We start from the raw sequence: 12,197 nt of genomic DNA, 5'->3' as shown, positions 1-12,197 counted from the left end.
TCTTGATGACAAACCCATTATGCGGCACTTTATCTGACGCCTTTTCCAAGTCCATACACACCACATTAACTGCATTGCCCTCATCTACTCTCTGTTGCCTCATCAAAAAACTGTATCAATTTAATTAAACACGATTTGCCTTTAACAAATCCGTGCTGGCTTTCCCTAATCCTTGTCCAATTGACTGCTAATTCTGTCCCGGATTATCGTTGCTCGAACTTTCTCCACTACCGAGGTTAAACTGACTGGTCAGTAGTTGCTGGATTTTTTCTTTCACCCTTTCTTGAACAGGGGTGTAACATTTGCAATTCTCCAGTCCTCTGGCATCACCCCCATATCTAAGGATGTTTGGAGGTTTTTTGCCAGTACCTCTGCAATTTCCACCGTTACTTCCCTCAGCAACCGAGGATGCATCCCATCCGGACCAGATGACGGATCTACTTTAAGTACAGCCAGCCTTTCCAGTACCTCCTGTTTATGAATTTTGAGCCAATCCAGTATCTCTACAACATCTTCCTTTACTGACACTCTGGCAGCGTCTTCTTCCTTGGGAAAGACAGATGCAATGTATTTATTTAGTACCTCCGCCATGCCCACTGCCTCCCACTGCTACCAATTCGTTATAATCTGGGCCAGTGGTGCAATGGATAATGCATTAGGTTCGATTCCTACCTGGCTTGGATTTTTTAATGCAAAATTTTATGGCCTTCAATACCTTTCAAGCTGTCCTACTTGGTGGTGCTGCCTGGCTCCATACCTGGTAAGTGCCTTCTCAGTGCAGCAAGCAGTGCATCAGTGTCATAATCTGAAGGTCCTGAATTCAATCTTCAGAGAAGGCATCAAGGATTACGAAGCTTTTTTTCCATCTCTCACCTCATCTTTCCATCTTTGCTGCACAGCAAAATCAAGAACTTTTGCTTCCTGCAGCGCATCAAAAGATTTGCTGCCCCTTGATCTCTCTGTACCCAAACACACAGTGAAGTTTAGGAAGTCCATGGGCGATGGACTCACTGACAACACTCTTGTTTCTGTATAATTGCACCAGGACAAACGGTGAGTGGAGAATAGAATCAACGATCCCGCTACTTCTCACAGGCCAAGTGAGCGCTCCACCAGTTGAGCTAATTCCTCGTTTGCTGTTTGTAAATCGCCCCTCACAGTTCCTGCCTCACACTCGCCTTCAAGCTGCTCCAAGACCAGCAGAGAAATCTTGCCTTGCGTTGCCGCTCCCTGAATATATTAAATACTTTGCTCCAATCGGCGGTATCGAGCATCAGCAAGTGAGGAACAGCAGAACGGGAAGCTGCAGTAATCATGAATGATGCTGAGAAGAGCCCGAGCCTTCGGAAGGAAGACGAGGTCACCGGAAAGCAACAGCCGCCCGAGCTCGAGGAGCAGCGAGAGCCCTGACTGACTGACTGATCGAAGACCATTTTGCCTGAAATTGAGGGCGATTTGAAGTGTTGCTGCTCAAAGGCACTCCCTGCTGGTGAGCAGAGGGAAATGCTCGAGTGAAACAGCCGTGCTCGGGCAGACACAGAAAGCTTTTCGGCTTTGGAAAGGAGAAGAGGTGTCCTGTGCCTGAGTGACAACATGTTAATCTGTGAGCTGCCTGTGAAGTTCAGAGAGTGACCTTGAGGTAATTGCTGCTTATTCCAAAATCACACTCACTCCTTCGAGCCGGAATTGAACCAGCGACCTAAGGATGACTTTATTTTGTTTTATTCACTACAGTCCTCCGCTCTACCAGCTGAGCTATCGAAGGGAAGTGATAAACAGTGCTGTCTTTGGTGATTGTTCACCGTGCGCCTGTTGACACGTTCAGACTCGTGGAGTCCGGTGCTGATCGAAGACTTCTTTTGCCTGAAAGCGAGAGCTGAGTGTTTTGAAGTATTGCTGCTCAAAAGCGCTCCCTGCTGGTAAGCAGAGGCAGAGCAGCCTTGTTTGGGCAGACACAGAAAGTTTTCAGGTTTGAGAAAGGAAAAGAGGCGTCCTGTGCCTTCATGGCAACATGTTAATCTGTGAGGTGCCTGTAAAGTTCAGAGAGCGACCTTGAACTAATTGCTGCTTATTGCAAAATCACGCGTTCTCCTTCGAGCAGGAATTGAACAAATGACGGAAGGATGACTTTGTCTTATTTTCCACGACAGTCTTGTCGCTCGACCAGCTGAGGTATCGAAGGGAAGCGGCAAAAATGTTTCACTTTGGTGATTGTTCACCGTGCACCTTTGACACACCCGGACTCGTGGATTCCAGTGCTCATGACTGAGGCTGACTCGGTACCTGCTCATACCGCAGTGCTGTGGGAGTGGGAGCTGCTCCGTGTTCTCCACAGCCTGGGCCAGTGACACAATGAATAATGGGACTGATTATTGATCTGGAGATTGTGGGATCAAGTTTACGGAGGGTGTAAAGTGGAAGGCCGGGCCTGGAGAGCATTGGAATAGTCGAGTCTGGAGGTAAACAAAGGCACGGATGAGGGTTTCAGCAGCAGAACTTCATTCTGGAAGTTGGGATTTGTTTCTGCTGATGTTAATAACCGCTACAACTGGGCTGAAATTCAATATTCTGGATCGATGTCAAATAAATCAACTTTGTTTCAAACAGAATGGGTCAATTACTTGATGAATTCAAGATAAGAGACTAATTGATGTCCTCATTACCGATTATTTTGCCTTTTCTCCTTTCTCACTGCAGATTATTTCAGTTCTCATACCTTCAATTACTCTCATGGCCAAGTCCCAGCTCCCCGGTCCTTCCCGAGTGCCTCTCCCAGCCTTGGGATCCAGGGAAGGTATCAGTAATGTACCCGGGATCACTAAACACAAAACCCAGTCTGTGAATCACTTTCAGCTACTGGACTTATCGTGTGTCCCACAGCATCTCTCTCACCTTCGATGTGTGAATAGAGCATCAGGCCTGGGAATCTCGTCTTAAATTTAAATACACTCAGCAAATGTATTTAACAAAATACAAACAAGTAAACACATCACGGCCCAATAATCCAGCACTAAATTCAAAGGAGTAAGTCTGTTATCAAACTCCTTGAGTGGACAGAATAAAGAAAAATCCCAACTCTAAGATCCCCTCGAATCCTTTGCAAATACCTTACAAATCTTGACAATAATCAACAAGTCTAATTGAATGTTGACCTTTATCTCGAGTGGGGTTGGAATACAGAAGTGATGCTTCAGTTGTCATGAACCTTGGTCAGACCCCACCTGGAGAACTGGGCACCGAACCGAGGGAGAGATAAATCGGCCTTAGAAAAGGTACAGTGCAGATTCACCAGAATGATGCCGTGGTTAAAAGGGTTAAATTATGAGGAGAGGTGGCATAAACCTGGTTTTTATAACACTGAGTTTGGAACATTGAGATGTGACCTCATCGAGGTGTTTAAAATAATAAAGGGATTCAATAAGGTAGATACAGAGAAATGATTTCTTCTGGAGGGGGAATCCAGAACAAGAGAGCACAAGAAATCGGAGCAGGAGTGGGCCATACGGCCCCTCGAGCCTGCTCTGCCATTCAGTCAGAACGTGGCTGATCTTGTACCTTAACTCCACTTTCCTGCCCGATTCCTTGATTCACTTGGTGTCCAAAAATCTCTCGATCTCATTCTTGAATATATTCAATGACTGAGCATCCACAGCCCTCTGGGGTAGAGAATTCCAAAGATTCACCACCCTCTGAGTGAAGAAATTTTTCCTCATCTCAGTCCTAAATGGCCGATCACTTATCCTGAGACTGTGCCCCCTCGTTCTAGACTCTCCAGCCAGGGGAAACTTCCTCTCAGCATCAACCCTGTCAAGCCCTCTAAGAATTTTAGACGTTTCAATGAGATCACCTCTCATTCTTCTAAAATCCAGAGAATATCGGGCCATTCTACTCAATCTCCCCTCATACAACAACCCTCTCATCCCAGGAATCAATCTAGTGAACCTTCGTTGCACCCCCTCTAAGGCAAGTATATCCTTCCTCAGGTAAGGAGACCAAAACTGTACACAGTGCTCCAGGTGTGGTCTCACCAAGGCCCAATATAATTGCAGCAAGACTTCCTCACTCTTATACTCCAACCCACTTGCAATAAAGGCCAACATAATATTTGCTTTCCTAATTGTTTGCTGCACCTGCATATTAACTTTCTGTGATCCATGTACAAGGACACCCAAATCCCTCTGAACACCAACATTTCTTAGACTCTCACTTTTCAAAAAAATATTCTGCTTTTCTATTCTTCCGACCAAAGTGAATAATTTCCACATTTCCCCACATTATACTCCATCTGCCACCTTCTTGATAATCTTAAAATTAGAGCTCGGTCATTTACGAGCAAAATAAGGTGGCAATTTTTCAAACAAAGGTTAGTGGAAATTACAAACTCACTTCTCCGAAAGGCTGTGGATGCTCGGGCTCGATTGAAATTTTCAATATTGAGATTGATAGATTTGTGTTGTGTGAGGGGTGAAAGGGACGTGGAGCAAAGAAGAGCAAATGGAGTTGTGGTACAGATTAGTCCTGATCCAATTGAATGGCGGAGTGGACTTCAGGGGCTAAATGGTTAATTCCAGTTCCTGAAACAAGAAACTGACATCAATCACCTCCAGTCTGATATAAAAAAAAACCACAGTCACTGACACCAATCTCCTCCTGTTTGATATAAACCAATCCCACAGTCACTGACACCAATCACCTCCACACTGATATAAACCAATCCCACAGTCACTGACACCAATCACCTCCACTCTGATATAAACCAATCCCACAGTCACTGACACCAATCTCCTCCACTCTGAAAAAACCAACCCCACAGTCACTGACACAAATCGCACTGAATGGTGGAACAGGCTCGAGGGGCTGAATGGCCGACTCCTGTTCCTAATGTTCCAATGTCACACTGAAGTTGCTAACATTCCTCTTCACAGTTCTTAATGCTCCCAATCTTGGTGTTGTCAGGAAATGTTGATCTTATGCCCTTGTACCCAAGCCCAGGTCATTGCTCTGTATTGAGAAGAGCAATGGTCCCAACACTGCCCCTGGGGGACACCACTGTTTACATCCCCACAGTCTGAAAAACATCCATGAACCAATACTCTGCCCTTTATCAAACTTCCCATCCACACTGACCCATTCCCTGTAACACCGTGAGCTTTAATCTGATCAACAAGCCTCCTGTCCGGCATCTTATCAAACACTTTTTAACAATCCATCTTCACAACATCAATTGCATTTAATCCCTACACTGTGTTATTTCCTCCAATAATCCCTGCTGTCTGTCCTGAATTAATCCATTTTATCCCTACACTGTGTTATTTCCAACAATAATCCCTGCTGTCTGTCCTGAATTAATCCATTTTATCCCTACACTGTGTTATTTCCTCCAATAATCCCTGCTGTCTGTCCTGAATTAATCCATTTTATCCCTACACTGTGTTATTCCCTCCAATAATCCCTGCTGTCTGTCCTGAATTAATCCATTTTATCCCTACACTGTGTTATTTCCTCTAATAATCCCTGCTGTCTGTCCTGAATTAATCCATTTTATCCCTACACTATGTTATTTCCTCCAATAATCCCTGCTGTCTGTCCTGAATTAATCCATTTTATCCCTACACTGTTATTTCCTCCAATAATCCCTGCTGTCTGTCCTGAATTAATCCATTTTATCCCTACACTGTTATTTCCTCCAATAATCCCTGCTGTCTGTCCTGAATTAATCCATTTTATCCCTACACTGTGTTATTTCCTCCAATAATCCCTGCTGTCTGTCCTGAATTACTCCATTTTATCCCTACACTGTGTTATTTCCTCCAATAATCCCTGCTGTCTGTCCTGAATTAATCCATTTTATCCCTACACTGTTATTTCCTCCAATAATCCCTGCTGTCTGTCCTGAATTAATCCATTTTATCCCTACACTGTTATTTCCTCCAATAATCCCTGCTGTCTGTCCTGAATTAATCCATTTTATCCCTACACTGTGTTATTTCCTCCAATAATCCCTGCTGTCTGTCCTGAATTAATCCATTTTATCACTACACTGTTATTTCCTCCAATAATCCCTGCTGTCTGTCCTGAATTAATCCATTTTATCCCTACACTGTGTTATTTCCTCCAATAATCCCTGCTGTCTGTCCTGAATTAATCCATTTTATCCCTACACTGTGTTATTTCCTCCAATAATCCCTGCTGTCTGGCCTGAATTAATCCATTTTATCACTGCACTGTTATTTCCTCCAATAATCCCTGCTGTCTGTCCTGAATTAATCTATTTTATCCCTACACTGTGTTATTTCCTCCAATAATCCCTGCTGTCTGTCCTGAATTAATCCATTTTATCCCTACACTGTGTTATTCCCTCCAATAATCCCTGCTGTCTGTCCTGAATTAATCCATTTTATCCCTACACTGTGTTATTTCCTCCAATAATCCCTGCTGTCTGTCCTGAATTAATCCATTTTATCCCTACACTGTGTTATTTCCTCCAATAATCCCTGCTGTCTGTCCTGAATTAATCCATTTTATCCCTACACTGGGTTATGTCCTCCAATAATCCCTGCTGTCTGTCCTGAATTAATCCATTTTATCCCTACACTGTGTTATTTCCTCCAATATTCCCTGCTGTCTGTCCTGAATTAATCCATTTTATCCCTACACTGTGTTATTTCCTCCAATAATCCCTGCTGTCTGTCCTGAATTAATCCATTTTATCCCTACACTGTGTTATTTCCTCCAATAATCCCTGCTGTCTGTCCTGAATTAATCCATTTTATCCCTACACTGTGTTATTTCCTCCAATATTCCCTGCTGTCTGTCCTGAATTAATCCATTTTATCCCTACACTGGGTTATTTCCTCCAATAATTCCTGCTGTCTGTCCTGAATTAATCCATTTTATCCCTACACTGTGTTATTTCCTCCAATAATCCCTGCTGTCTGTCCTGAATTAATCCATTTTATCCCTACACTGTGTTATTTCCTCCAATATTCCCTGCTGTCTGTCCTGAATTAATCCATTTTATCCCTACACTGGGTTATTTCCTCCAATAATTCCTGCTGTCTGTCCTGAATTAATCCATTTTATCCCCACACTGTGTTATTTCCTCCAATAATCCCTGCTGTCTGTCCTGAATTAATCCATTTTATCCCTACACTGTGTTATTTCCTCCAATATTCCCTGCTGTCTGTCCTGAATTAATCCATTTTATCCCTACACTGTGTTATTTCCTCCAATAATCCCTGCTGTCTGTCCTGAATTAATCCATTTTATCCCTACACTGTGTTATTTCCTCCAATATTCCCTGCTGTCTGTCCTGAATTAATCCATTTTATCCCTACACTGTGTTATTTCCTCCAATAATCCCTGCTGTCTGTCCTGAATTAATCCATTTTATCCCTACACTGTGTTATTTCCTCCAATATTCCCTGCTGTCTGTCCTGAATTAATCCATTTTATCCCTACACTGTGTTATTTCCTCCAATATTCCCTGCTGTCTGTCCTGAATTAATCCATTTTATCCCTACACTGTGTTATTTCCTCCAATATTCCCTGCTGTCTGTCCTGAATTAATCCATTTTATCCCTACACTGTGTTATTTCCTCCAATAATCCCCCCTGTCTGTCCTGAATTAATCCATTTTATCCCTACACTGTGTTATTTCCTCCAATATTCCCTGCTGTCTGTCCTGAATTAATCCATTTTATCCCTACACTGTGTTATTTCCTCCAATATTCCCTGCTGTCTGTCCTGAATTAATCCATTTTATCCCTACACTGTGTTATTTCCTCCAATATTCCCTGCTGTCTGTCCTGAATTAATCCATTTTATCCCTACACTGTGTTATTTCCTCCAATAATCCCCCCTGTCTGTCCTGAATTAATCCATTTTATCCCTACACTGTGTTATTCCCTCCAATATTCCCTGCTGTCTGTCCTGAATTAATCCATTTTATCCCTACACTGTGTTATTTCCTCCAATATTCCCTGCTGTCTGTCCTGAATTAATCCATTTTATCCCTACACTGTGTTATTTCCTCCAATATTCCCTGCTGTCTGACCTGAATTAATCCATTTTATCCCTACACTGTGTTATTTCCTCCAATAATCCCTGCTGTCTGTCCTGAATTAATCCATTTTATCCCTACACTGTGTTATTTCCTCCAATAATCCCTGCTGTCTGTCCTGAATTAATCCATTTTATCCCTACACTGTGTTATTCCCTCCAATATTCCCTGCTGTCTGTCCTGAATTAATCCATTTTATCCCTACACTGTGTTATTTCCTCCAATAATCCCCGCTGTCTGTCCTGAATTAATCCATTTTATCCCTACACTGTGTTATTTCCTCCAATAATCCCCCCTGTCTGTCCTGAATTAATCCATTTTATCCCTACACTGTGTTATTCCCTCCAATAATCCCTGCTGTCTGTCCTGAATTAATCCATTTTATCCCTACACTGTGTTATTTCCTCCAATAATCCCTGCTGTCTGTCCTGAATTAATCCATTTTATCCCTACACTGTGTTATTCCCTCCAATAATCCCTGCTGTCTGTCCTGAATTAATCCATTTTATCCCTACACTGTTATTTCCTCCAATATTCCCTGCTGTCTGTCCTGAATTAATCCATTTTATCCCTACACTGTGATATTCCCTCCAATAATCCCTGCTGTCTGTCCTGAATTAATCCATTTTATCCCTACACTGTGTTATTTCCTCCAATAATCCCTGCTGTCTGTCCTGAATTAATCCATTTTATCCCTACACTGTGTTATTCCCTCCAATAATCCCTGCTGTCTGTCCTGAATTAATCCATTTTATCCCTACACTGTGTTATTCCCTCCAATATTCCCTGCTGTCTGTCCTGAATTAATCCATTTTATCCCTACACTGTGTTATTTCCTCCAATAATCCCTGCTGTCTGTCCTGAATTAATCCATTTTATCCCTACACTGTGTTATTCCCTCCAATAATCCCTGCTGTCTGTCCTGAATTAATCCATTTTATCCCTACACTGTGTTATTCCCTCCAATAATCCCTGCTGTCTGTCCTGAATTAATCCATTTTATCCCTACACTGTGTTATTTCCTCCAATAATCCCTGCTGTCTGTCCTGAATTAATCCATTTTATCCCTACACTGTGTTATTCCCTCCAATAATCCCTGCTGTCTGTCCTGAATTAATCCATTTTATCCCTACACTGTGTTATTTCCTCCAATAATCCCTGCTGTCTGTCCTGAATTAATCCATTTTATCCCTACACTGTGTTATTCCCTCCAATATTCCCTGCTGTCTGTCCTGAATTAATCCATTTTATCCCTACACTGTGTTATTCCCTCCAATAATCCCTGCTGTCTGTCCTGAATTAATCCATTTTATCCCTACACTGTGTTATTTCCTCCAATATTCCCTGCTGTCTGTCCTGAATTAATCCATTTTATCCCTACACTGTGTTATTTCCTCCAATAATCCCTGCTGTCTGTCCTGAATTAATCCATTTTATCCCTACACTGTGTTATTTCCTCCAATAATCCCTGCTGTCTGTCCTGAATTAATCCATTTTATCCCTACACTGTGTTATTTCCTCCAATAATCCCTGCTGTCTGTCCTGAATTAATCCATTTTATCCCTACACTGTGTTATTCCCTCCAATAATCCCTGCTGTCTGTCCTGAATTAATCCATTTTATCCCTACACTGTGTTATTCCCTCCAATATTCCCTGCTGTCTGTCCTGAATTAATCCATTTTATCCCTACACTGTGTTATTCCCTCCAATATTCCCTGCTGTCTGTCCTGAATTAATCCATTTTATCCCTACACTGTGTTATTCCCTCCAATATTCCCTGCTGTCTGTCCTGAATTAATCCATTTTATCCCTACACTGTGTTATTCCCTCCAATATTCCCTGCTGTCTGTCCTGAATTAATCCATTTTATCCCTACACTGTGTTATTCCCTCCAATATTCCCTGCTGTCTGTCCTGAATTAATCCATTTTATCCCTACACTGTGTTATTCCCTCCAATAATCCCTGCTGTCTGTCCTGAATTAATCCATTTTATCCCTACACTGTGTTATTTCCTCCAATATTCCCTGCTGTCTGTCCTGAATTAATCCATTTTATCCCTACACTGTGTTATTTCCTCCAATAATCCCTGCTGTCTGTCCTGAATTAATCCATTTTATCCCTACACTGTGTTATTCCCTCCAATATTCCCTGCTGTCTGTCCTGAATTAATCCATTTTATCCCTGCACTGTGTTATTTCCTCCAATAATCCCTGCTGTCTGTCCTGAATTAATCCATTTTATCCCTGCACTGTGTTATTTCCTCCAATAATCCCTGCTGTCTGTCCTGAATTAATCCATTTTATCCCTGCACTGTGTTATTTCCTCCAATAATCCCTGCTGTCTGTCCTGAATTAATCCATTTTATCCCTACACTGTGTTATTTCCTCGAATATTCCCTGCTGTCTGTCCTGAATTAATCCATTTTATCCCTACACTGTGTTATTCCCTCCAATAATCCCTGCTGTCTGTCCTGAATTAATCCATTTTATCCCTACACTGTGTTATTCCCTCCAATATTCCCTGCTGTCTGTCCTGAATTAATCCATTTTATCCCTACACTGTGTTATTTCCTCCAATATTCCCTGCTGTCTGTCCTGAATTAATCCATTTTATCCCTACACTGTGTTATTCCCTCCAATATTCCCTGCTGTCTGTCCTGAATTAATCCATTTTATCCCTACACTGTGTTATTCCCTCCAATAATCCCTGCTGTCTGTCCTGAATTAATCCATTTTATCCCTACACTGTGTTATTCCCTCCAATAATCCCTGCTGTCTGTCCTGAATTAATCCATTTTATCCCTACACTGTGTTATTCCCTCCAATAATCCCTGCTGTCTGTCCTGAATTAATCCATTTTATCCCTACACTGTGTTATTTCCTCCAATATTCCCTGCTGTCTGTCCTGAATTAATCCATTTTTTCCCTACACTGTGTTATTTCCTCCAATAATCCCTGCTGTCTGTCCTGAATTAATCCATTTTATCCCTACACTGTGTTATTCCCTCCAATATTCCCTGCTGTCTGTCCTGAATTAATCCATTTTATCCCTACACTGGGTTATTTCCTCCAATAATCCCTGCTGTCTGTCCTGAATTAATCCATTTTATCCCTACACTGTGTTATTTCCTCCAATAATCCCTGCTGTCTGTCCTGAATTAATCCATTTTATCCCTACACTGTGTTATTTCCTCCAATATTCCCTGCTGTCTGTCCTGAATTAATCCATTTTATCCCTACACTGTGTTATTTCCTCCAATATTCCCTGCTGTCTGTCCTGAATTAATCCATTTTATCCCTACACTGTGTTATTCCCTCCAATAATCCCTGCTGTCTGTCCTGAATTAATCCATTTTATCCCTACACTGTGTTATTTCCTCCAATATTCCCTGCTGTCTGTCCTGAATTAATCCATTTTTTCCCTACACTGTGTTATTTCCTCCAATAATCCCTGCTGTCTGTCCTGAATTAATCCATTTTATCCCTACACTGTGTTATTCCCTCCAATATTCCCTGCTGTCTGTCCTGAATTAATCCATTTTATCCCTACACTGGGTTATTTCCTCCAATAATCCCTGCTGTCTGTCCTGAATTAATCCATTTTATCCCTACACTGTGTTATTTCCTCCAATATTCCCTGCTGTCTGTCCTGAATTAATCCATTTTATCCCTACACTGTGTTATTTCCTCCAATATTCCCTGCTGTCTGTCCTGAATTAATCCATTTTATCCCTACACTGTGTTATTCCCTCCAATAATCCCTGCTGTCTGTCCTGAATTAATCCATTTTATCCCTACACTGTGTTATTTCCTCCAATATTCCCTGCTGTCTGTCCTGAATTAATCCATTTTTTCCCTACACTGTGTTATTTCCTCCAATAATCCCTGCTGTCTGTCCTGAATTAATCCATTTTATCCCTACACTGTGTTATTCCCTCCAATATTCCCTGCTGTCTGTCCTGAATTAATCCATTTTATCCCTACACTGGGTTATTTCCTCCAATAATCCCTGCTGTCTGTCCTGAATTAATCCATTTTATCCCTACACTGTGTTATTTCCTCCAATAATCCCTGCTGTCTGTCCTGAATTAATCCATTTTATCCCTACACTGTGTTATTTCCTCCAATAATCCC

General features: G+C 41.9%; 1 non-coding gene across 1 annotated transcript; it reads right to left on the bottom strand.

Moving 5' to 3' along the window:
- Window positions 1-1,671: 1,671 nt before the first annotated feature.
- Window positions 1,672-1,765, bottom strand: trnay-gua (transfer RNA tyrosine (anticodon GUA)). Its single transcript has 2 exons — window positions 1,729-1,765; window positions 1,672-1,707 (listed from the first exon to the last, which is right to left on the bottom strand). It is a non-coding gene; the product is annotated as a tRNA-Tyr (tRNA).
- Between the last annotated feature and the right edge of the window lie 10,432 nt (window positions 1,766-12,197).

This window comes from Heptranchias perlo, unplaced genomic scaffold, assembly GCF_035084215.1.
Source record: "Heptranchias perlo isolate sHepPer1 unplaced genomic scaffold, sHepPer1.hap1 HAP1_SCAFFOLD_275, whole genome shotgun sequence".
Classification (NCBI taxonomy): Eukaryota; Metazoa; Chordata; class Chondrichthyes; order Hexanchiformes; family Hexanchidae; genus Heptranchias; species Heptranchias perlo.
Note: the sequence above shows the minus strand (reverse complement) of the source record. Positions and strands in the feature narration are given on the sequence as shown.